This window comes from Trematomus bernacchii, unplaced genomic scaffold (genome assembly GCF_902827165.1).
Source record: "Trematomus bernacchii unplaced genomic scaffold, fTreBer1.1, whole genome shotgun sequence".
Lineage (NCBI taxonomy): Eukaryota > Metazoa > Chordata > Actinopteri > Perciformes > Nototheniidae > Trematomus > Trematomus bernacchii.
In genome coordinates this window covers 6,903,309-6,927,154 of record NW_022987342.1, presented here as the reverse complement: position 1 = coordinate 6,927,154, position 23,846 = coordinate 6,903,309, and the positions used below count along the sequence as shown (strand labels likewise).

General features: G+C 41.1%; 1 protein-coding gene across 1 annotated transcript in view; it reads left to right on the top strand.

Moving 5' to 3' along the window:
* The first annotated feature begins 6,053 nt into the window (after window positions 1-6,053).
* The window catches only part of LOC117483124 (FERM and PDZ domain-containing protein 1), a 55,621-nt gene continuing 37,828 nt past the window's right edge, over window positions 6,054-23,846 (top strand). The window contains exons 1-2 of the mRNA XM_034131301.1: window positions 6,054-6,277; window positions 17,669-17,782. The gene's annotated coding sequence lies outside the window, so the exon portion shown is untranslated. The remainder of the gene's footprint in view (window positions 6,278-17,668; window positions 17,783-23,846) is intronic.

Genomic DNA, 23,846 nt, shown 5'->3' with positions numbered 1-23,846 from the left:
CGGATGGCCACGGCGATGAGAGATTCCAGATCCCGGGGTGTCTCCAGTGGAGCCAGCTGGTCTTTTATCGGTTCCGAAAGTCCCGTCATGAAGGCGTCACGAAGAGCCGGAACATTCCATCCGCTGTCCGCTGCTGCTGTGCGAAACTCGATGGCGTAATCAACCACCTGGCGGTTGAGCTGGCGTATATGAAAAAGTTTTCTGCTGGCCTCTGTAGCAGGCGATGAGTGGTCAAAAATACGACTCATAGTCTCTATGAAATCGGTCAATGAGTAACATAGTTCAGTTTCTCTTGACCATTCTGCAGTAGCCCAGGCTGCAGCTCTTCCCGTTAAATGAGACACAATAAACGCCACTTTACCATGGTCCGATGAAAAGGCTCCTGGGTTGTGTTGAAAATGCAGATCGCACTGTACCAAAAAGGCTCTGCAATTAGAAGAATCTCCGGAAAATCTCTCCGGAAGAGCCAGCCGTAAAGGGGAAGAAACAGCCTGACTTGGGAAATCAGCTGGAGCATTGACAGGCAACCTCTCAGTTGTGGATGACGTCACCGGAGGAGCAGTCTGTTGGTGAGTGAAAAAATGATTCATTTGGACAGCCAGTTGTTGCATCTGTGTGGATAATGCTTCCTGAATCCCGGCCTGGCGTCCTCTTAGTTCTTGCATTTCCTGGTTGACTAGGCCCAGCTGTTCCTCGTGATGAAAGATCTTCACGCCCTGTGCTGACAGCGCTGCGTGAAGCGTTCTTGGGTCGGCTGGGTCCATAATGGTCAGTTCGTTCTGTTACGAACTCAGACACTTAGGATGTAGGACCCAATTGCACGACCCGGGAGACAGAGGTAAAGTATTAGTAAGATACTTTATTTTCCAAAATACAGCAATGAACAACAAAAAAAGGTAACTATCAAATCTCTAACCGAGATGACAAAAATAGAGGAACAAAATGAAAGCGCTCACGTAGTGAGGAATCAAACTTTACAAGAGTACAAAGAGCATAGACCTGACCATAGCAAGAGACAATACGAACTGACAAAGAACACTTGGGAGACAGGGGAATATAAGCACAGGGTAACTAGACACAGGTGGGACCAATCCGGGGCGGGGCTGACATTGATGAGCACAGGAGACACAGGTGAAAATAATCAGGAAGCCTGGAATGAGAGAAAGCAAACGTAAATAACATGCATCTCTCTAGCATTTCTGTCGGTGCACAACAGACACCCCCTTGATGAGAAACTGTAAGAAATGATCGGGGAATCCCTCCGGAGTGGAGTCATGACGACTGGATCTGAATTATTTTTTTGTATTTGGTGGTTTGTGTTCCAGCTGTTGATCAGCAACTATATATCCATAATCCACCAGTTAAAGGAAATACAACTATAACTTGTGTTATATTAGCTGTATAATTTACCACATATGTTGATCTTAATTTCCATCCATAAGAGAACATAATCGAGGGGTGATCAATAACATTTCCGTATTTATTTACTTCTCCAAGTTATGTTTTTGTGTGCACTGAGGAGTCTCAAACAGGCGTTTGTTAAATCATTTTAAGATTGGCTTTAATCTATTTGTGAAAATGAATTCTTCTTATATGATAAATGAGAGGTAACATTCTATTTATGGTATTATTTCCACATATTTCTCTCCATTCTTCCTTCTGCCAACGGTGTCGCAGTTTCTCGTCTCTCCTGTTTTTGTGCTTAGTGCGTACACATGGGTCAGAGTTTGCGTGGAGGACCGCACATTTTCCCGTCAAGTTTGTTTTTTATAAATCGCAAACATTGCGTAGAAACTGGCGTAGGCCATCTTTTGAGCGTATGCACCATTTATAAATGAGGCCCCACCAGATCTGTACGTACGTGATCGTTAAGTACTCATGGCCACTCAGCTGGATCCATTGGTGAACCAGAGAGAAAAGGAGTAGAAGTTACAGAGGTAGGTGTAGTAGGCATAATGGTACTGCTCTCAACTTCAATGGGTACAGAAATACCTATGGGGAAAAAAAGAAAAGTTTTTGTTACTTGACAAGTTGATGTTCCTGGCAATGAATAACACAGTTGAATGATTGAACACAATAGTAATAATAATATTAACTAGAGAATGCAATTCCTGAAGAAATTGCTAGTGGGAATGCTTTATGCTGAAAAGCTGACGCTAAACTGCTATGCTGAAATGTAATGTGTAAGAAGAAAGTGAAGAATTTAGATTGAAATGATACATGAACACTGGGGGCTTGAATGTGTGATGAGAGAAGAAAAGAGAGTAAAAAGGCTTGGAAAAGCAGCAGAATATTTGAACTGCAAACCTTTGAACTGACTTGATGGTGAATGATCTGTCGCCATGCCAACGGCATTTGAAGAAATCTCAAAACTGTCCCGTAGATGTCTTCACGGCTGGACTTTTAGCACACATGTGAAGTTTGAGCACTTTTTGAACATTTTCATAGGAGTTATAGCGACATCGTCTTTTATGGCGAGGGATGCGTTTCCATGGAAACGGCATATGGTGAGATCTCAGATTTGGCGTAGAGCTGTTGAGGCATGGACCGGTGATATACAAGTGAAGATTGGGGGACGATCGGACCGTGTCCATTGGACTTACAGCGACATCGTGGTTCATGGCGAGTGGTCTGTCGCCATGGCAACGGCATTTGAAGAAATCTCAAAACTGTCCCGTAGATGTCTTCACGGCTGGACTGTTAGCACACATGTGAAGTTTTAGCACTTTTTGAACATTTTCATAGGAGTTATAGCAATATCGTGTTTTATTGCAGAGAGAGAGAGAGAGAGAGAGAGAGAGAGAGAGAGAGACGCAGCAGAGAGGGAGAGAGAGAGAGAGAGGAGAGAGGAGAGAGACAGGAGAGAGAGGAGAGAGAGGAGAGGAGAGAGAGAGAGAGAGAGAGAGAGAGTTTGAGAGAGAGAGAGAGAGAGAGAGAGAGAGAGTGTGTGTGTGTGTGTGTGTGTGTGTGAGTATGAAATGAACAGTTAGAACTGACTGCTGTCAGTTGGAGTGATGACATCATCGTGTTCCATTACACAGGTGTTTATAGTTGAGCTAACGAGCTATGAAAAGATCAAAGGCTTCATTGTTCTGAATGAGAGATGAACCTCTTACATGTGAACGTTTTGTGGAAGAACGATAACAGATATCTGTGAAATTTCAAAACGTGAAGCATGTCAAGGAAGTTGAGTATCTGAAGTGTAATTTTTGTGTACTTTCGGGTTAATAATGTGACCTTTTTGGCAGTTTAAGAAAGGTGTGCGGCTGCTGCTGTGAGGAAATATCTGCCTGAAATTACAATGGGCTTTAATGGAGACATGTTGAAAGTTTTTGTCACTTCATGCCCTCAAGAGGCATTTTGTTTAATTATTTTGCTTAATTATTTGTCATTTTTCAAGCTACGAGATGTTTTCCTACGTTTATCATGAACAATTATGTCTCAATAATGTAGGGTTTGGGAATTATGGCAGTTTTAAAAAAAAATATGAAGGCACATTTCAAGATTTCTTACCCTCTAGCTGTGACATCACGCACTCTAGTTAATGTTAAAATCTGAAGAAAACCTCTTTAACAAGGTCTGAACAATGTTTAATATCTCTAAAAGTAAGAATCAGATTTAAAAGTTGTGTTACACGAATAATGTCGGAAAGATGTGTAACATCTCAAAGTTGGAATGATGTTTCTGAGTGAAAGTATGAATGAACAGTTAGCAGTTGAAGTCGCATGAAGATTTGTTGAAGTCTGAAGAATATCTCCATTGACTTCAATGGTTAAAAATGTGATGAATTATGGGATGTATCTCTGGAATTATGAAAGTTATGAATGATAAAAGTAATAGCGCCCGATTCTCGACCGAGCTGAACGTTTTGATGTTTGAACGGAGTTTCTGCGATGTTGAATGTGGGAGGAGAAGACGGACAAAATAATTGGATGGAATAATAATAACTCGTTTGTCCGTAGCATAATATATAGTTGGAATGCTGTATCAGCATTCCCACTAAATTATAAGCAATGAACAGCGAGCTTGCTCAATAGAACTTCAACAAATGGCAATTGTAGCTAGCTCTATGGGCTTAATTTATACACTTAACACATAACTTACCAGCATTGTCTGAGGCGGTTTCTTGGATGACATCGGAGTCACTGGTGCCAACAGCTGACCTTGTGGTTTCACATTCACCAACAGCAGTGGTGGAGGTTGATGGACCTGCTATGGAATAAAGAAATATATCATTTGTAATGTAATGACTTAATTTTCCAAATTCAGAAAGCTCTCACTTTGGGCCCATTTGAACTCACCAACAGTGTCCTCAGTGGATGTTGTGGTGTGTGCTGGCACCTGCTGTGGGCTTCCAAAGTACTTCAGAAGTGCTCCTGAGGAGAGTATGTTACAGAGTTAAGCTTTATGGGAACAGACTTAAAATGGAACATAAAATGGAACATACTGGCTTTATATAGCTAATTCAATAATTGGTTTGCCAATGAATGCTTGCATTTACATGAACTTAGAACCCACAAAATGATGTTTAGATAGATAGATGGATGGATAGATAGATGGATGGATGGATGGATGGATGGATAGATAGATAGATAGATAGATAGATAGATAGATAGAGAGATAGATAATATATAGCTAGATAGTAGTTTATTAATCAGGGGAAATTGGTTTATTTGGTCAAAATATGAAACAAGCATATATACCTAGCTAACATTAGCTACGAGTGTGACTTGCTGCCAAATACATCAGTAACGTTCGATGATGATGATGATGACTTTGAGAGTAGGCAATCTAGGCATATTAACACAATTAATTAAACATATTTATCACGGCGACGGTGTACTGAGATTATTATTATTCTTTTCATTTTTTCATTTTTTGCTAGGGGGTCCTTAGTGGCTGCGGGGCCCTAGGCGGCCGCTTATGTCGCTTAATAGGTCGGGCCGGCTCTGCATACACCGTCGGCTTTGCTTCAACCGGAAGTGACACGTTTTATTGCGCATGTCCCTTTTATCATGGGAATACAGGAAGTGATTAGTATAAGAGTATTAAATAAACAAATTCATATCTTACAATTCATAATTCAACATGTGTAATGGTTGGTTCCATTTCCACTTTTATCCATCCCATGCTCAAACTACAAAACAAAAAGGTGTTTTAGCCCCAACCCTCTGGATATATATTTTCCAATCTGTCAGATTTGCTGCATTTTTGGATTTGGGTTTAAGCGCCTTCTGACAAACCCATCTTCATGGTCAAACCTTTTTGTAGCTTTCCGTCCTTGTCTTATGATTGTGTTTGTTTATTTACATCTGTCTTTCATTTTTCTGTTTTAATGTATTTATACTTTTTTCATTAAGATTGTTTTGTGTGTGTTTGGGTGTGTGAAACACACTCTAACCGTCTTTAAAAAATGCTATATGATGTAATTACTTCCATGAACAATGTTGTGGAAAGCTGAGAGATGCAGTGAACCAATGATGCCAGCAGGGGGCGACATTGGTCAGTTAAAAATCTATTTACCTTTCTATCTAATCTATTTATCTATCTATCAGATAGCTAGTTAGATAGATATCTATAGATCTATCTATCTATCTATCTATCTATCTATCTATCTATCTATCTAACTAGCTATCCATCTATCTACCTGTGGTTTGACCACATATGGTGCAGTTTATAGTGAAAGTGACATACTGATATTCTGATACATGTGATATGTGTGTTTGTCTCTTTCTGAAGCGAGAACATGTAGGATATTTAACGTTAAGTCATTATTTGAACATTCGAGTAGGTTGCACGGCTGTTGTGGTCCACACTAGCACGGCATGCACTCTCACACGCACGCGCATTACAAACGCAGATCGCGAGACACGCAGGTGTGTAAACAACAGCTCGCGCGCGGTCTGTCTGATCTCCACTGTTGGTTTTCCCTTTATGAAGCGAGAGTACCGCCAGAGAGAGAGAGAGAGAGAGAGAGAGAGATAGAGGGGTGGAAAGAAAGGAACAGCGCGCGATAGAGAATTACCGTCGTTTAATCCGCGTTTGTCACCTGCACTCGCTGGGACTCTTTGCATCGCACTTTACAGGGACGTCGACCTGTGCACCTCGCGCTTCCTAAACGCCAGGTGATGGATAACTGACTTGTCGCTCTCCGGGGAAGGTGCGACGTCTTTTCTTGTGGCGCTTTTCGAAGTTGTTCCACATCCAGGACGGTCTGGACGGCTCGCCCTGCGCGCTGGAAGCAGGAGGGGATTAGAGAGGAGATACCCGCTGCTCGGTAATGTCTTTACACCTGATTATCACAGCCAACTACACGGAATAACAACCAGACACACCGTGCCCAAAATAGATTCCTGTCTGTATTTGTTAGTGCCTCACTGCGAGCTAGCAAAGCAAATGACGTTGCTTTATTAGCCAGACAAACGCCACACTTTAAAAACAATATTACGAAAAAAGCCAAAAATGAACGGTCAAAATGCTTTACTTTTACACCAGTTCACTGTAATATAGATAAGAAACTCAAATGTATTGAACTGTAAAAACATGGAGAAATTGTAAATGAAAACCAACTTGACGAGTTTAGCTTTCAAATGTATGCCCTAATTGAGAAAAGCCTTCTCGACATCTGTCATTACAGCTAATTGCCAATACCTCTAATTCACAACCTACAGTGAGAACATACCTGCTACTCTCCTCTAAAAGTACTCCAGCTAATGGGTAGAGACAGATACATGTTACTACCCTTCCATTTTAACGGTTTAAGTCATATTATGCACGATATACTTCACAGCAGCATGTAGATAAGACATTGCACATTCATTAAAAGTAATAGAAGCTTTACATATCAACAGTAGAAGATAAACAAACAAAAAAGTGGTACATGATAGTGATATACATATCAATATTGAAGGATATATATCTATAGAGAATATCTATTGAATAGAGTAAATCTATTGAATCTATTGTATATCTATTGAATACAATATGATGAAGGAAGGGTGCTCACTCATGGGGGGAGGTGGCAGGTTGATAAAAGGGATTTTTATGCCCGGTAAAAGTGGATTGTGTAAGGGGACTGGAAGGTATCAGGGATGAAGTCCTCGTGTTCCACATGTCCCACTCCAGTCAGTTTAGATCAGGGGTGTCAAACTCAATTTCATCGTGGGCCACATTAGCATTATGGTTGCACTCAAAGGGCCGGTTGTAACTATATAAATATACATATATAAATACATAATATATATGAAATAATGTATTATATTATATTATTGCCTCTGCATTGGATTATTATTGGATAGAGTAATAACTTCATAATTAACTACGTCTGAAAGCAGAAGTCTAGGCCCCCTGGCCTTGAGTTTGACACCCCTGGTTTAGATACAAACAGACTGAGGTATTCCCTGGCTCCTTTTAAAGCAAATGACTCAGTCATTTTCTATATTCAACTACTGTTAAAGAATTAATGAATGGACTAAAAGTACGTAGTCCGTGTGTATTCAGAATTTGTTTTACTAATGCATCACTTCAACCATGGAACTTGCACAATCACACACAAAAACACCTATTATGTGCACACAGACACACTCAGATACACACTACTACAGTACATGCATCTTACAGTATTATGTTGCTCCACTTATTTTGCTGCATCATGCTTCTATTCATCCCCCTGAAACACATCCTGTACAAAGGTTCAAAGGCTTTATTGTCATATGCACAATGGCTTCAACCTAGTTTGGTAATGCAAATCTAAGGCGTTTCAAACAGTGCAATATACAATATACTTAAGACATGAAAACAAGTGAAAATAGTGCAATAAGAAATGAACAAAATTGTTCAAGACAATGGTGACACAATGTGCAAGTTTGCTAAAACAAGTGATGATGTTATTGTAACATGCTAATGAGTGGCATATTCTACTGCTGTGTATATGGCTTGGCTCTATCTCCATGTTAGGTGTATTTGCCAATATTTATAACACAGTGTATACATGTATCTGTGTTTCAAGAAGACGTGAATACAAAGCGAGCCCTGACACTTAGAGCAGAATTGAAACAGAAGAAGAAGAATATGAGGCCGTCTGCGTTCTGAAGCGTTTACTAATTTATGACGTTATCTTTAGGCTTAGCTACATTTTTTATGCTTCGTATTTGTCAAGTTTAATACTGAGCGAAAACTCGGGGTGTGTCTGTCAACCTCTTTGTACGTTAGTGCACACAAAAACATACAGTACAGTACACAGACGCACACACAAGGCTGCACACATTCTGACATATATGATGTGTGGATATACTTGAAAGGCCTGTTGGCATTGCATTATTTATAATGATAGTAACGTTTAAAAGTATGCTTAATTAGTATGCTTTTCAAAATCAATGTTTTAAAAGAGCTTGACATGAATATGCGCATTGTTGAGCTTTGGCGTATCTGATGTAACCAAATCCCCCTCAGCTCCCTCTTCACTGTCACAGACTCACAGCTTTACACAGCTTTATTACACTATAGTTCAATTATATCACTAACCAGAAGTAATGACATATTGAACTTTTAACCCTAAAACTAAACGTCACACTTTGACCAATTTGGATATACTCTGGTTACTTTTAGAACCTGAATAATTTAAGAGGTACATCCATTTAAAATCTTCTCAACACATTGAGGATGTTAAAGACACTATGAGTAGGATTTTCCTTAAAAATTATGCAGACAAAGATCTCTGTATGATCTAGTGTCACATAGGTGCCAGAACAGCAGACACGGCTTGTTCCAAAAGGAGAGTAAATCTTGGTTTGACTTTCACTGTCTCAACACCATAACCCTGGTTGACCTACAGAGGAGGCCAATGCATTCGAATGTAATGTGTACAAACCACTACTTTTTGAAGTAGCGGTTTGTACACAACCGCTACTTCTAAAGAGACTAAGACCCCATTTACACGCAAACGCATACGAAACGCAAACGAACCGAATACGATATCAAAAAAGTATTCCGTTCACACGAGACCGCTCGGGAACGCTGGAAACGCTGTGGTACATATGCCGGGCCTGAAAGTGGCGCTGTACTTGCGCACGAGACCGCTCGAAAGCGCTGGAGACGCTGTAGTACATATACCGGGCCTGTAAGTGGCGCTGTACTTCTGCCACAAAATACACCAAAAGCAGCGAAGAAGACCCCCGAGCATGGTTGCCATGGTTGCCCTTCTGTTTATGCCCCGCGGTGGATTTAGCAACATGTAGTTCATGTAATTCTCCATGTCCACTTGTTGTTGATGGTTGTGGTAGAGGAGCTGTAGATTTTTGCACTAACATCTGTAGCATGGTCAGTAGCAGTAGCAGTAGCTACTGACCGTAGCTACTGACCATGCTACAGCAGTGAGCAGCAGAGGTGGGGAGAGAGGCTATGGCTTCATCGTTATCAGGAAATTACCGTGTAGGGCGTACACACGGAGCCGTTTGGCCCCCCAGAGCGTTCCGTTTGCAGATCTATCCACCTTGGGACCTGTTATCGTTTGCGGGGTCCGTTTCCGTTACGGCCTCGTGTGAACGAACGGGCTATAGGAAAGAGAAAATTAGCGGATACAACCGGTTGCGTTCTCGTGTAAACAGCACCTAAGAGTAACTGCTCTCAATAGGTCTAAAAGCTTCAACCCTTATCTCCATATAGTGCTTTCAGTCTGAAGCTCCTGATTAGAGAGTTTTCAAACTTTAGCAGAAATAGTTATTTAAGCGCTTTTAGTGCAGTAGGCAATAGGCATCTCAGAAGATCAAAACGGTTTTATTCAAAGGCAAGTAATTTTATCAGCAACGTCCGTATACTGTCAGAGCTACATCCAGTGAACATGAGAGTAACCAGTGCTTGCAAACTCAACTATCTTGCACATCTTTGGTTTCAGTAAACTAGCTTGGTACCCAAAGTACCAACTCAATACCCAATATAACTCATGTGAACCACATTTAAATATTGCCCACTTCAGCTGGGGATTGGTCAGAATCCAACAAGCGAATGTGGCGCGTGGTGCGTTCACACCGCAGTACTTTTCCCACTTTAGTTCCGATATAGTTCCGAAATGTCGCGTTCACCGTGCCGGAACTAAAATTAGTTAATGAGAACCTTTTTACCCCCTTTTCCGTCAGTTTTCCGTCCCTGCTAGAGAGCAGGTACTTTTGTGGGAGAAAAAGGTTCCTATGTCTGATTGGCTGGGCGGAATGCAAACCACGCCCCGTAAAACTCCCAAAAAGTTTTGTGAAGCCGCCATTTTATTATCCTCGCATTAGCATTATTAGCATTAGCATTAGCCCAGCGCAGAAACGCAGAGAGACTAACTTATAACAACACAAAAGAAAACATGGGAGCGGTGGAGATGAGGAGGTGTCGGCGTTCTGGCGATTTTCTCTGAAGGCTTCAGTAGAAGCTTACTGAAGCCAGTCCCGGGGACTTCCGGCGGCAGTATACGCCGTGAAGTTGTTTGCGGCCTGCCAGTAAACCCAAAGCAGAAGAAGAAGAAGTGACGTCAGCGGCTTCATTTGCCTAATCCTTCCCCCAGGGACTTATTCCGTTGTGAACGCGATCTGTACTTAGTTCATCAGAACTAAAGAGTTCTGATGAACTAAGTTCTGATGAACCTTTGTGGGAAAAGTACTGCGGTGTGAATGCGCCTATGGATAAATATGCTAGCACCAGTTAGCTCTTACCCTATTTAATTATTTACCACAAACACCCATTTAGAGTATTGACTAAGTGGAGATCGAAGATAAATGTGTTCTCTGAATCAAAGCCAAACGTCTGCTCCCTGAGACTAAACACTTAACTTTATAAACTAAAATGAAATATGAATCAACTAATGACAGAGTGCAACATATCATCCAAACCTTCACTCTGTCTGACACTGCATATAAAACACAAATCTTGAAAATCTCTCTAAACGTTATCCTTAAAGGGACAGTTCAATCGAAAGACAAACACATATTTATATTCTTCCCTATATCCGTATTAATAGTTAGCAATTGACTTTGTCTCGGTGGAACCAAACTAAACTAATATCTTAATTAGACATTGGGTAACTTGTATCAATATAGACATGATGCTACACATAGATCAGTTAGATTCTCCACAATTCAATTGTTCAGTTTATTTTACAGAATCTATCGGCACCAAAGTCATTTATTCAGATGTACCATCATGATAAACAAGAGAGACAAGAAAAAAGTGACTCCTTAACTTTAATGTTTGAATATGTGTCCATACATCGATAATTGGTGTTCGTCTAACCTGCTAGGGCTCACCCATCAAATGTTTTTTCATAAAAAATGAATCATTTTTGTTACCTTGGTGGCCTAAAAAAAACAAACATATTCTATTATTTTGGAGAAAAGGCAGACATCTATAATATCAATATATCCACCACCTGGCAGTTCAGACCTCAAGAATATTGATAAACAGCCCTACATGTAAGAGAATCCAAATGTATTTTAGATTTTCAGGTGGACTGTCCCTTTTAAGTAAAACATATCTTTCATGTAAATACCATGTACTGTATCACCCTGTGACTTAAGACACCCAAACACACTGTCATGAATACTTACAATGTCAGCCAAACACTGTCTGTGTCAATCACAGGCATTTACCTGAGAAGTTCATTAGGTGTGTGTGTGTGCGTGCGTGCGTGCGTGCGTGCGTGCGTGCGTGCGTGCGTGCGTGCGTACAGCTCCTAAGCTTCTTGTATCTGCTCTCAGCTGGCCTTAGTGAACATATAGTCAGGTCAAGAGCTGAACAGACCAAAGAAAAAAATATAAATACTGTATTATTCCAAACATACCAAATATAATTTTCTAAAAAAGCCAGCATAAAGACTCCTTGTCAATGTATTAAGTAATATTGACAGTGTGGTTAAAGGCTGACTTTTAAGTGTGAATTATCAACGGGGGCTATGTCTTCACTCCCAGATCAGTCCTGACAGGTTAGGAATATATCCCGAAGCAGTCACTGAAGTTGAGTTTGTAATCATAACAGTGGTGTGGTCAGTTTACTGATGATACATTTGATACACAGCTTTCGGCAATGTAGCTAAAATGTAAAGCCTTACTTTAGCTCCATCCAAATTCAAATGAACTAAAGGTGTAATCTGCCAGGGTAATTGAACACACCTTTATGTGTGAGCAGCAGAGCCTTTAATCTACTTGTTTCAGTAGAACAGAGAGCTTATCTTGCAATCAGAGTTTCCGCCAGACCAGGGCTGAGAGGGCGTCCACCCGAGAGAGAGAGAGAGAGAGAGAGGGGGAGCGGTGACGTCACGTTGTGTCACGTGACTTGAATTTTGAATTGAGCCGTCCCTTAAATTAGATAATATCTCTTTACGTTAGTGATGGGAATTACGGCTCTTTCTAGTGAGCCGGATCATTTGGCTCGGCTCACTAAGAAGAAGAGCCGGCTCTTTTTACCACAGTTTACCACGGAGCCTCAGTTTCACCGCTGCGAGGCTCCGGCGCTCGCAGTTCACGCGCGTGCTCCACCGCTCATCGCGTCTAAATCGTGCACGTTCCGTGTTGTCCTGTGGCAGGCTGCAGGCACTGTGAGTTCAATACTCCGAAAAGAATCCCAATAGGCTCCTTTGCCCCTCCAACAGAGGGATGTCCTTGTCCTTTTTCCTTTTCGTCATTTCAAACGATAAAAACTATTTTTTTTTTGGATGCCCTCGACTCAAGTTCAGGCCGTTCCGAGCTGAATAAGGCCGTCAAATGACGGCAAGACGCCCCCCTGGCGGAAACACTGCAATGTTATGTCTCTATGCATCAAGAAATGGACAGCTCTTTAAAGGTTTCTGTAATAGAAATTGAAGAATAAAATCTGAAAAGTACATTTTAAGAAAGTGTGTGGTCATAAGAGGGAGTGAGAAGGATTCTTAGCAGGTGATCGTAGTGCAAAAGAAATAAGCAATAAAGTGAGTGGTAGTAAATAGGGGTGTAACGGTATCCGTATTCGTCCCGAACCGTCACGGTTCGGACGCCAAGGTTCGGACGTCACGGTTCGGCACTTGCAGTCACACGACGAATACGCTTGATAATACGAGTGATAATGTCACTCAGGGCAGTATCCATTACACTATATATAATCCAGGGGGCGGTATTGCGCCTAAAAGCTGTTTGCCTGCCGCCCTTAAACAACAAATGAAGAACAAGAAGAAAACACAACAAAACAAACAAAATACAAGAAGAAGAAAAGTTAGCATGGCGATTTCAGATAACACACAGGAGCTAGAAGACCCACCTGCTTCGTTTAAATCAGCTGTGTGGGAACATTTCGGGTTCCCTGTGGACTACAATAACGATGGAGTGCGAGTGGTGGATCGGACGAGGACGGTGTGTCGCCGTTGTTCGACAGCGGTGCGGTATGCTAATGGTAACACACAGGGCCGTCCCTGGCCAACATGAGGCCCCACGCAAAGTTATATGATGAGGCCCTCTGTTTCGCGAGCGCCACACTAATTGTGCCGCATAAGCGCATAGGTGCGCCGCATTTTCGGCTCAGTTGAGGCACCCTCTGCAAGATGAGGCCCCCTCCGCAAGGTGAGGCCCCACGCAGTCTGCATGATCGGCCTGTAGGGAGGGACGGCCCTGGTAACACACGTCAAACATGCTAAATCATATCAGAAGGCATCACCCAGATTTGCAAATCACCGGAGCCCGGCAAAAGACAACAGCAGTTCAACAGCTTATCCCCGCTGTTTTTAAGATGCCAATTGCTATGCGCCCTTGAAACACTTTCTTATCATTTATTTTGTAATATTTTCAAGACATTCTTTTTAGTTATAGATAATATGGCCATCTGAGTGTGTGTGGTACTGTTTGTGGTTTGTTTTTCACTGTGCAATACAGTTAATTATTCAAAATGTTAGAGTTCCTTATTTGTATACTGAAACTTGCACGACTTCAAAAATAAATAACAACAAACCTGGAATTATGCATGTGGGACTTTTTTTTGCTTTTTCTTGTTGTAACGAACCCGTACCGAACCGTGACGCCCAAACCGAGGTACGTACCGAACCGTGAATTATGTGAACCTTTACACCCCTAGTAGTAAATGTACTATGGGATTTAGTTTGTCCATTGGTAATAAAGCAGGAAAGGTTACAACAAGGCTCTAAAATGTATTTATAGGGGTACAGCCTGTAAATGTGCAATTAAGTTGTTACAATACTGACTGGAGTTAAATAAGAAATGTGTCTTTATTGTCCTTAAGGTTTCTTCACCATTCATTTTTGTATCATTGCTTAAATTTCACTTCCTCATCTTTCCTCCCTGCTTCCTCATGTGTTTTTGTCTCCTTCTCTCGGCTTTCCCCCTCATTCTCTGTCTTCCTCTGAGCGTCGGTATGCCTGTTAGTTGTTCCTGGTAGAGTGAAGCGGCTGCATTATCTAGATACATTATTGATGCACGCAGCACTCTTGACTAACACACACACACACACACACACACACACACACACACACACATGCACACATACTGTACACAAACTCCACTCGCATAATAAAAACATACATACACTCTTAAAATTAAACACTCGGTTGCACATAGACACATGCGTACAGCAGGACACAATCACATAGAGCATGTGTCTCAATTTGTTTTTGAATGTGAGTGGGTACAAGACAGAAAAAGAGAACGGCAGCAGACATGCATGCTGTTACGCTATTGATGAGAGAACACAGCTGATTCTGCCCAGCCCTGTTTTTTAAGCAGTAGTTCTGTAATGCACAGGACTAATATTAAAACTCCATTGGCGGCCACATGCTGAGCTTTGTTCTGAGTACTCGCTAAACACCCTGTAGTGAAACGCATGGAGTAGGGCTGCACAACTGTCTACATTTTAGCTAAATTGCAATATGAACTTGTGCAATATTCAAATAGCATGAAGCACAATCTTTGTTAAGGCTGAATTATGTATTACAATTATATTTGAAAAAAAACTAGATTGATTGATCAAAAAAGAGGTATTCAGAAATTCAGTGAAAGAACAGTAAAGGTTGAGATAATTATGAAAGAGAAAAGTACTGGCGGTTGAGTCTTTGAGTGGGAGGGATGGGGTGGGGGGGGGTTGCAGAAGACTTCCCAGCATCTCTTTTCCCAGGGCTTTGTATGGCCTCATTAAATATGGATGGTGTTTGGAGCAGAGCAGGGGCAAGTGGGACTCCACAAACAGCCAGGCAGGCCCGTCCTGCTGCGCACAGTCATGCTGTCTTTTTCGCCTTGTCTGTCTCTGTTTTCCTCCCAGGACTCACTTCACTGCTGTCCCTCTTTTTATCCCCCTTTCATTTCCTTTTTGTTGTCATTTGCATATGTCCATCAACCTCCTCATGACAAAGTTCCCTTTCCTCTTTGTCTTTTTCATCTACTCATTTTCCATCTACAGTGTTTCCTCCTCTCACTCCTTCTCTGTTCCCTCTCTTTGCTTGTTTGTATTATTATTTATCTCCGTCTCTGTGACAAAAGAGTGGTGTTGGAATGAGTCCTAAAACCTGGAGATGAGTCAGCATTTTTAGCCCTTCCATTCCCTGGTCTCGAAGTCTACAGTTTTGAATGTGTTTTTTCGGTTAGACGCCTGCAATAAGATAAAAATGAAGAGATTTTCATGTTTTGTTCTTACGACAAAAAATAGGTCAGTAAATGTCCCGTTTATAATGTGCCGTACAAAGCATAGTTGCTAACAAGGAAAGCCATCACGTCAAACAGTCTGCCTTTAGCTTAGCTGTGGTGAGGCATACCCATGAAACTATGATGTAGTTTGTTTAAAGGTTGTGTTAATATGTGGAGATTATCCTGCCGAACACAATGTGTAAGTATCATAAACATGTGTTTGCCACAGATCTTATTTTGTCTATCAAAATAGTGTTCATGTGGAGAGAGAGTCTGTAGTAGGGATGGGTACCGAGCCCCAGTATTAAACGGGCCCCGGGGCTGAATTATTAAAGACCGTGCTACCGTTAAGCTCCGACGTTATCGGTCTTTTTATCGGTACTGGAGACATCTAAAAAATATGTCATGTGTATTATTGCTACACAAACATTATATTGTAGTTTTAGTGTCGCCAACTCCGTTTCTAATACGCAAAAAGACTGCAAAATGCGTCATTTTTTGTATTTTCGATCTCTCCAATCCAGACGAGAGATCTCTCCCCCGCCTGTGTGCGAGGGGGCGGGGCAGTTTACACACACGCAGCTGCTACATGCAGCAACACACACACACGGAGGAGATGGTGGAGAGAACGCGCTCCGAGGTGTGGTTAAACTTTACCCGTCTCGCCTAAAGTGCAATAAGAGTTTAGCATGTCAGGGCGGTAACACGAGCAATTTGTCTAAACATCTTGCAAAAGTGCACCACGTTCAGACGGAGGAATGCACCGGGTTCGACTGTCTCTCTAGTAGCTCTGTAGCCCCATCCACGAGTAACGTTTCCACGTCAGGTATATTATGTATGCTAGCAGCAACACACGGAGCTAACTCAATGATTCAAACATGGGTTAATGATTAGAGGGAACTGAGTTATTTAGTTTGTTAAAGTTTCAGCCATTCTGTTCACAGTTCTGTCATCAGATTATTTAATATGATTTGTTAAAACGTTGATGTGAAATATTATGTATTTAATTTAAATAAAAAGCAATGTTAGTTTTATTCACAATTTGTTAATTTTCATTTAATTGTTTATTTGAATAGGGACAATGCACATTAATGAACACTTTAGACAAATAATGCTTCAAGTGTAAATATGCCGGATTTTAGCTTTGAGCTAATTTCCATCCGTAGTCCCTGACATACAACATATAGTTAGTTTACCTCATTTTTCTCTCCAAAAGAACCGATAAGAGTACCGTTAAAAGACCGGACCGATAAGCGGTATCGATAAAAGTAGTAGTACCGTTAAAACCTTAACGATACCCATCCCTAGTCTGTAGCCATAACTGTACAATCACAATATTATCATATGTGTATTATTAACATAATATCAATATATATAGTAATATAATACCATAGTTACTGTGATTACTAGTACAATGTTTTGCATGTATATTCATTGTGTTTAAAGCCTGTATTTCTGTACAGTTGCAGATTAGGATTAGGATATAATGATATAATAATATTATCCTATTTGTAGAATTAGATTCCAGTGTTGGCTTCATAGGAATGTTTCCAACTTTTGTGATCCAATCATTTCCAATAAACACTAGGTCCAAAAATTAAGTTTACTGAAAAATATAGATGTAATATTTGACTAAATTCACAGCAAGTTTTTGTATTGAACCAAATGTTCTCCAATCCATGTTTGTAGGCGTTTAAATTCAACATTCTCCCTGCTTCCTGCAATAAAGGGAAGCACACACGTTTATTAACGGGACGGTTTACCAGAACGATATGTCACTTTAAAATGTTTTAGGGTGATGCCATCCTAAAATTAGATGACATTCAAAGCTTTACTGGAAAACCTCAAAAGAAGCTTTGAATGAAAAAAAAGACATTCAGTACAGCCCAAGTCCACTGATAATCCTGATTCCCCTGCATCTACTGTATCTGTCTGAAGGTGTCCCATCTATCAATCTGACGAAATATGCTGTTTGTCCCAGACTGAAGCAGCCCTAAGCACACTCTAAATCCTGAATCTGACACTACGTTTGCCCTCAGGAGATGAAGACACGTCACGCTGGTCCTCTTCAGAAGAACAATGGACGGAGAGAAAGCAGAGCGGCACTGTAACCGGCGCCTTCATGGAGCCCTGATACACAGGGCAGAGAGCAGGTATGTGCGTCAGTGTGTCTCAGTCTGTAAATACAAATGGGACACACAATTCCTTTGTATGTGTACATAGAACGCAAGATGACAAGATTAAAGGATTTACAGAGTGGTATAAGGAGTGAGTGAGACGGACAGACCGTGAGAGGGAAGTGAGTAGAGACCCGTAGACACACACCGTCTGTGTTACCCTTTTAGCCAGACTGTTCCCTAAACAGACCTGTGAGGTGGAGGTGAGCTCAGTGTAATCTGGCTCAGCGGGAGTGACGCACAAACTCCCTGCAGACACTCTTTAATCCCATTTGCATGCTTTGTGTGTCCATGTGTGTGTGCATTCAGAGCATTATGCAAAAGTTGTGTATCAAGATTTGAGTAAAACATGCAGCCCGTATGTTGTTTTATTTGCTTATGGAAATTCAATTTCCAGGAGGTACTTCCTGCATGGTGTGCCATTTTCACTGGCAATTTCTCTTTTTACTTAAGCAGTTTGCCATACCTGTGCAACAGAGAAGCCATAAGGAGCATGTCTAGGTGTTACATAATTAGATCAAGAGCAAAAGCTTTACATCGGGGATCAGGACTTTTTACATTAGCTTTAGGCTAGGCTTGGGTGAAAGATTATAGTTCACAATTTTGACAACAATTTTGATTGGCTGCATAACATTACATTATTGTATGTGTCAGATACATTGCAGCATACAGTGAGCAATCAACTTCACACAACATTATTCAAAAACTAGGATTATTTTTATCAAAAGATATTTGAGTGTTTTATGTGTGAAACTTTACTGACTCAAGGAATATATATATAATAATTAGGAAATGGACAAATATTTGGATATTACATAAAATTATTTGTCATTTAGCTGACACTTTTATTCAAAGCGACTTGCATGGTATCTCTAGAGCGCTTGCCTACGGAAGCAATTTGGGGTTCGAAATCTCACGCAAAAACACACACGTGTGCTGCAATTGCTGGAGATGAAACCACTGTCCTTCTGAATGGTGGACGACCATTTACCCCCCTTATTTATTTTTGCTTCAACGAGTGTTCCCCTCACAGACTCTACTGTACTGCGGTACATCAAGGGGTGCCAAAAAAGGCTTTATTAAAGACCTATTTCCCTTTTATCCATCATAGAGAGCAGCCTTCATGATCGATTAACCAGTAATGGAGTTATTCTTTTAGGGTGATGAAATCATAAAATATGAAGACAAGACATTCCAGTTTCATTCCAAAAAAACTCAATATAAGTGTATTTTCTAGAGGATAAACTCAATGTTTCTTCCGCAGATTTCTGTCAGGATACAAACATGGTTTGTTGGGGTGTCATTTTGAAGCTCCAAAATAATAGTTCTGTTAATATTTGATGACATTTACTGTATTAAAGGTCCCATGTGGACATAATGGAATTATTTCTACTGATCATAATTCCATTGTTGAGGTCTACTAGAATAGATTTACATTGTGCAATTTTCCAAACTCACATTGTTTTCTCATACAGCATCTTTGTATAGTATAGGCGCGTTCACACCAAGTACTTTGCCGTATTTAGTGCCGGCACTCAGTGCCCCGGCACTTAGTACCCCAGGGCATTTAGTACAGATCACGTTCACACCGGAGTACTTTTCCCTGAGGGAAGATTACGCAAATGAGCCGCTGACTTCACTTCGTCTTCTGCTTTGGGTTTACTGGCAGGCCGCAAACAACTTCACGGCGTATACTGCCACCCGGAGTCCCCGGCCGGAAGTCCCCGGAGTTGGGGACTTTAAAGCATATAAACCACAAATTCTAGTCAGGAGTAATCAAATGAGAGAAATTAATTTGTGCTCATGCAATGTAAGTGCTATGGTCGATAGACTGAGTTAAAGGAAAAGTTAGATATTCAAGTAATTCCTTCCGAGTAAATCGCCAGAACGCCGACACCTCCTCATCTCCACCGCTCCCATGTTTTATTTTGTGTTGCCATAAGTTAGTCTCTCTGCGTTTGTGCACTGGGCGAATGCTAATGCTAATAATGCTAATGCCAGGATAATAAAATGGCGGCTCTACAAAACATTTCAGAGTTGTACGGGGCGTGGTTTGCAATTCGCCCAGCCAATCAGAACTGGGGCACTGGGGGTAAAAGTTCCCGAGATTAAGTGCTCTTTTTGGTGTGAACGCGACATAAGGGGTACTAACGGAACTAAACGCGAAAAGTACGGTGAAAAGTACTCCGGTGTGAACGCGGCTTATGTGTATTCCCTCTGTCCTAAACGGCTTGTTGGAGCTCCTGCCCCCCCCCTCCCTGTGAGCCCAGTGTGCTCTGATTGGTCAGCTCGCCCACTCTGTTCTGATGAGTCCACCACCGTTACAGCGGAACATCAGTGTGTATGTGTTACAATGGCGTTTGTTAGCAACCAGAAAATAACACCAGTAATGACAAACAGATGAGAATGCTGCGTGGGGTCTGGGTGCCGTGTTGGTGGGACGTTGCGAGGAGCGCTGCTGCGAGGAGCGGACAGTGTGAGCTGGCTTACTGGTGTGGTTTCCTAGTTGCTGCGTGGGGTCGGCGAGACAGCGAGACACAGCGAAACCCAGCCCGAAACCAGCCCGAGCACACACACACCCGCAGCCTGGCTGTGAGTCTGTGTGGGTGCTCACAAACTCTGCAGGCAAAAAGTCGCCTCTGTATCCTCTGACTATTAGTCGAGTAGTCGAGGGTTGCCCTTAATATTTTCTAAGTTCCTAAAGGTTTTGCGTTTGTACACTGTGTGTACAATTATTAGGTGTGAGTATTTTGACCATATCATAATTGTTATGCATAACTCCAAGCTGTATACATTTGAATTCGTATTGGCACTCATTTATTTAGTCCATATAAATGGTGTTTTACCACACACACCTGTGCAAAAAGGGTTGAAGAAAGTTTGAACTCCTCACCCTTCCCTAATATACTCTGCGTTTAAAGTGCATTGTAAATGGACTGAATGTATATAGTGCTTTACTAGTCTTTGAGACTACTTAATGCGATTTTACAACACGTCAGCTGGTCATACACACATTCATGCAGATGCACCTACCATACATCAGAAGCACATTTCCATAAGGAGCAAATAACATGTATACACACTCACACACCTTAGGCCATACTCCATTTTGCATTCATGTATGATGCCAAACAACCCCTTTTTCTTTTTTTCACTGATAGAAAAAAACATAACTTAATCCTGACGGAACCATTTATACACCTGTTTTACAGGCATAAACAAAGTAATCAATTCATGTAAATATAGCCTTTAAACCAAGCAACCACAATTATATTTCCACTCTTGATTGTCTATAACTGCAAATGCTACTTTTTGAATCATTGTGATTCAAAATTCAATTGGATTATGTCAAATCTGGCAAATTGAGCTTCATAGTGGATGATCTTGAGCACTGTGGAGCCGTCCTAACTGTGTGGGTTCAGAGTCAATAACACGCCCATGAACATGGCACCATGAAATATGAACATGCTGGGTCTGTTGAGGTCGTTTAGGTCTTCCACATATGAAATAGATTGAATAGAATATATACAAATGTTGGACTTTCATTATAAAATGAATGATGAAGAGATGTAAAATAAATATAGAAACATGGTATTAAATCATATTAAATAGGATGTGTCGTTCTCTGAGGAATTCGTTTTTCTTTAGGCTCCATTTTTGCATTTGTGTTAGAGGTACAGAGAAACAGATGTGAGAAATCTGATTCCACCAACACTTGAACAGTAATCTAATAATCACAAAGAGAGAGAGGGTGGGGGGCACAAACAAACAATGAATCGCATGTCGATGGCTGCAAAACATTTGTGAGGAAAGAAGAAACTCTTTAATGTAGATTACATAAAAAAGGCATCAGTGTGAAATAAGGCAATTTCTTCACCAAACAAATAAGATGACCAACAGAAGGACGAAGCATGATTTTTAGAGCTGATTCAGTAGACCTGAAGTTCTGTCCTACACCTGTCCCCACAGTGGGGTTGCCAGATTGTGGCTAACCCTAACACTTGCTCTGCCAGCACGACATCCATGTCACTAGCTGGTGCAGGTACCTGGCACCACACTCCTTTGACCTGGGGGTGAGGGCCATCACACATCCTGACATCCTGCAAGATGGTGAACAAGATAGGAGAGATTGGTTTCTGGTTTTTAAAAACTTTTCAAACCAAACGCGGACATTTCTCTTTTGGGCTCAACTATAAAAGGAAGCCACTAATATACATTGTTTCAGGAATTGTTTTGGAGGAAATGTTGTGAGCAAAAAGCTAACACATTAAAATATTTTATATGAAAAATTATTCAATCGACTGATAATGTTCTGTCAATCAACTGATCAATCATCATTTTATAACAAAAACATGATATTTTATAAACTCATCATATGCATTGCACATAAATATATTAGGAAAGAAACTAGCAACTAAAAGTGATACATTTATGAAAAGAAAATACGCAAGTAAAGAACAAGTATGTAAAGTAGAGTTTTTGAGTTATTCACTTGTTACATTCTACCTGTTTGTAATAAGTCATAGGAATACCCAACTTAACAACCCAACTTTTTGCATTTGTAAATGATATGATATATATTTATTTCTCATGACACATCAATATGTTACCCTAAAAAGATAACAATGACTACAGGAGTAGAAAATGCTTCATACAGTATCCACTATTTTAACAGTCAGCAATGTAGGCATCAAGATTATTCATGAAGAAGGCTGAGATATGCAGTGTCTGGGGATTGGTGTGAGAAGGATGTGCAGTATAATATTCCCAGCACCCTCTAATGTTACACCTTTTAAAAAAAAATCTGCCGACATTTCCTGTTTGGTCTCTTATCTTGAACGCTGTGGTTGCAAAACGGGAATGGCTGTGCCGTCTCAACACATTTGACCAGAGTGGATTGGACCACTGGACCACTGAGCCTGTACTTCATCAGAACAGTCAATCAGAGCCAACATGTTTATGGGATTGGAGGGGATTAGATGTGTGTGAAAGCTTTGTTTTACTGTTGAAATACGATCGATGCCTGGTCATCCACCTTAAGAACTTTCAGAACAACAAGGTTTTCACTTTTCTTTACATTTGTATTCACTCATGATTTTACCCTTAAGGAAAGCTAGATGCAATATTTGGACCCGATCAAACCTAAGTACACTCCTGCATTTTGTCTCTGTAACCTGAGAAGTGAGATACTGTGAGCAAACAGGAAGCGAGCTATGGAAGAGATATAAGGGAGAGAGGAAGGAGAGGGGTATTCACTGAAAGATGGATGGATAATGTGCTTATGACTCAAGAACCCCCAGGAGACATTGCTGTCTGGGTGGGTCACTCAACACTTTCATCACTAGGCCCTCCTTGCTCACCTTCTATCACACTATAATGTTTTTATTGTGATACCACCTTTTTCAGTGTTCTGCTTCTGGCACATCACTGTGTACATAATGATGCACAGGACACCTTGCATTTTTATTATTTCTTCAAAACCCCATCCCCCCACTATATCCTCTCTTCCTCTCCCTCCCTTCCTCTTGTTTCCTCTAATGGATCGTGCTAATGCAACATACGTCTGGGGGAGATTCCTTCCTGCCTCTGCTCACTGTGGGACCCAACAGGCCTGCTGAGATCATTCACTCATTCATTACAGCCAGCTATGAATTCATACATTTATCTACCTCCATCTATAACCAATCGTTCCATTTGCTCATTCATGCATATTTGTGGATCCTTGCAGTCACCGTTTGGAGCATTCTTTATTGCTGTAAAGAAATGTTTTCACAATCTGGAAACAATGAGCTTTCGGTCTGAGGATGATTTTGCCTCTGGGGGCAACAACCAATGTTTCAGTTTCTGGTGATACCAGCAGATATGTGGATTACAGAAAACCAAGAAATCCCCTTCCTACGCTGGTCATTGTTTACAGGCCAATAAGCAAGATGACACGAAAAAAATAAGAGTTAATGTTCAGCGAAGATGTTGAGAGATAATGTCGGGAGACTATGTTGAGGGAGGCTGGTTACAAGGTAATTTTAAGCTTAACAAAAAA